Below are 2,817 nucleotides of genomic sequence, written 5' to 3'. Positions count from 1 at the left end.
TTCCAATTTAGTTTTAATTTCTAAAATATTGTTTCTTCTATTTCAAATATATTCCTTGCTTTTGTAAGCTCAATTTTCAAATCTTCCTATTCCCTTTTCGTTTCTCCAATATTATTTCTGAGTTATTTTAATTCAAATTTAAGATATTGTTGTTGTTTACAAAAGAACAACTCCATTTTATTTACTTTCCATAAGTTTAAATCTGTGAGGCATACAGCATTACACGGATTCTGGGTCCAGTGGCCTTAGCAGGAGGATTGCTTCGGAATTTGTCACAAACCATGCCACCGTTTCCATGAGCACAATTTACCTTTCCCCAGATTACTCTGGTTTTGTTCGGTTTGCCACCAGGGGTCACTGTGTTGCTTTTTACCTTATACACATAAGCTCATTTCTTGCCTAGATAAAACTCAGTCTTGTCTTGAGCATAAACACCTTAAATTTTAAGAAGAGCTGTGCGTTCCCTCTGGTTCCAGAGACTCTGCTTATAGTCAGCAAAAAATGGCCTTGGACCATAGCCTTCCAGACATATTTGTTGTTTTAGGAGTCCTGTTCTCAGCAGGCCTCTACAGGCTCCAAGATGGCCTAAGTTGTTCTTTTATTACTTCTATTATTTTCTGAATTTCTTTGAGCTTGTTTGTTTCAAATATTAGAACATAGTTTTCCTTTATTTTGTGGACATGTCTTTCTGGCTTGTTTTCATTGCTTGAAATAATGTTATTTTTTTCCTTATTTTTCTTTTTTTTTTCTTTCTGATAATAATTTTTAATGGGTTTGACTACTTTTTCCCCTAATTTTTATAGCTGAATGAGAAGAGCGTTCTTGTATCAGAAAGGATTACAGCCAGTGTAGCTTTCCTAGCTTCAAAATTCCAGTCCTCCATCTTCTGTCATTTATTTAGTGTAAAAATTCTGTGCTTTGTGAGATGTGCTGGCTTCTCTTTCCTTTTCTTACCTTCGCCTCTATTGTTCCTGCTCAAAATGGGGGCTTTGTCCTAGAAGTGAGACTTAAGTCTGCAATCAGGATCACTTCAGCTCTTTCTGACTTAACAACTTCCCCTTGTACTCACCTGCAAACTGTAGTCTACAAAGTTCCTCCCGGTTTGGACAGATGTTTTCTGGGAAAATATATCTTCAGTACATATACAAAGAATTTCTAGTAATGTTTAAATCATATAATGATTTATATAATCTATAAAGAAAATAAATGTACCCAATAGAATAATGTGCAAAGGTTATTAACAGACAATTTATGGAGGAGGAAATCCGAATAAACATGAAAAGTTGCTTCATCTCACCAGTTATTGGAAATAATAATTAAAACATGAAAATACTTTTATTTGATTCAGCACTAAGAATTACAATAAGCTAAAGTAATGATTATAAAAAAGATGAATTGAATCTTGACTTCCGTTAATGAATAATCATCACTTCATAGGTATTCTGAAAAGAGAAAGCCAGAAAAAAAATCTGATGAAAAGAAATCTTAGTGCTCTCTCTTTAGCTTTTGTTTATACTGTTTTCACATTCGAGAATATTCTCCAACCACTTCTTTATCTAGGTAATTCCTACTAATTTTTTAGGTCTTGATTATCTTTTGCAGGAAGTACCTGACCCCTGCCCCCCACTTTGACTAAGATAGATGCCCCTAAGATGTGGGTCCTTGATGCTTTATATGTTTCCTATTATAGCATTTTCCAAACAATACTGTGATGGTCGGTTTTATGTGTCATCTTGGCTAGGCTGTAGTACCCCACTTATTCAACTAAACCTAACCTAGATGTTATTATGAAGGCATTTTGCAGAGGTGATCAGCACCTATAATCAATTGACGTTATGTAAAGGAGATTATCCTTCAGGATCTGGGTGGGCCTGATCCAAGTAGTTGAGGGCAGAACTGGTTTCCCCAGGGAAGAATTTCTACATGTAAACTGTAATGTCAGCTCAAGTCTAGAAGTTTCCACTTTCCCTTCCTGATGGCCTGTCCTATAGATTTTGGACCTTTCTAGCCAGCCCCCTCATCTGTGTAAGCCAATTTTTTACAATGTCTGATTGTCTGTCTGTCTGTCTGTAAATGTATATATCCTACTGGTTCTGTTTCTCTGGTGGAATTCTTCCTGATACAATTACTATAGTACCAGATTATATAATTATGTTTTCCTTCACATAAGACTGTAAACACCATTAAAACAGAAATGATGTCTGTCTTTTGTCCATCTTTGTATTTTCTGGTGTCTAGAATATAGCATATGTTCAAAAATAGCTAATGAATGAACAAATAAATTTCCTAGCGACACTGAAGAATATGGAAGGCCCAATATGAAAATCTTCAATACAGCTGTGAGGAACCCTGCCTAGTGCACTATCAGAGAAAGAAGAGGCTAAAAGCCTTCTACATGCTCCTAGGAAATCCTGATAAATGTCAAATAGTAACCATTCGCTCCTTGGAGAAATCATCCTTTTGATATGGCAGTGGAGAACCCATCTAGTTTTCAGAGGCATAGCAACATTGAAAGAAAGCCAATCTATGAGGCAATTAGTTCTGTACTAAAAAGAAAGGCTCAACCAAGTACTACTGGTCTAATCCAGTGGTATTTATAAAAATATATAAATATTAGTATATCAAATACCCATAATCACATAGTCTAGGAGTCTTATCCATTTTCATTGCAATGAAAACATGAAAATAGAGTTTCATCTGATTCAGCACAAAGGTAATTACATTAACTTAATTTAACATTAACAGAAGAATGAATCAGAATCTTGGCTTCTATTAAAAAGCAGGCATTACCTTGTAGGTATTCCAAAGTAAAAAACA

The 2,817-nt window shown here is 35.0% G+C and overlaps 1 pseudogene; it reads right to left on the bottom strand.

The window, feature by feature from the left end:
- Window positions 1-196: 196 nt before the first annotated feature.
- On the bottom strand, window positions 197-581 carry LOC111728962 (annotated as a pseudogene).
- Window positions 582-2,817: the final 2,236 nt, after the last annotated feature.

The sequence above is a fragment of the Pteropus vampyrus genome, unplaced genomic scaffold (assembly GCF_000151845.1).
Source record: "Pteropus vampyrus isolate Shadow unplaced genomic scaffold, Pvam_2.0 Scaffold240, whole genome shotgun sequence".
Lineage (NCBI taxonomy): Eukaryota > Metazoa > Chordata > Mammalia > Chiroptera > Pteropodidae > Pteropus > Pteropus vampyrus.
Note: the sequence above shows the minus strand (reverse complement) of the source record. Positions and strands in the feature narration are given on the sequence as shown.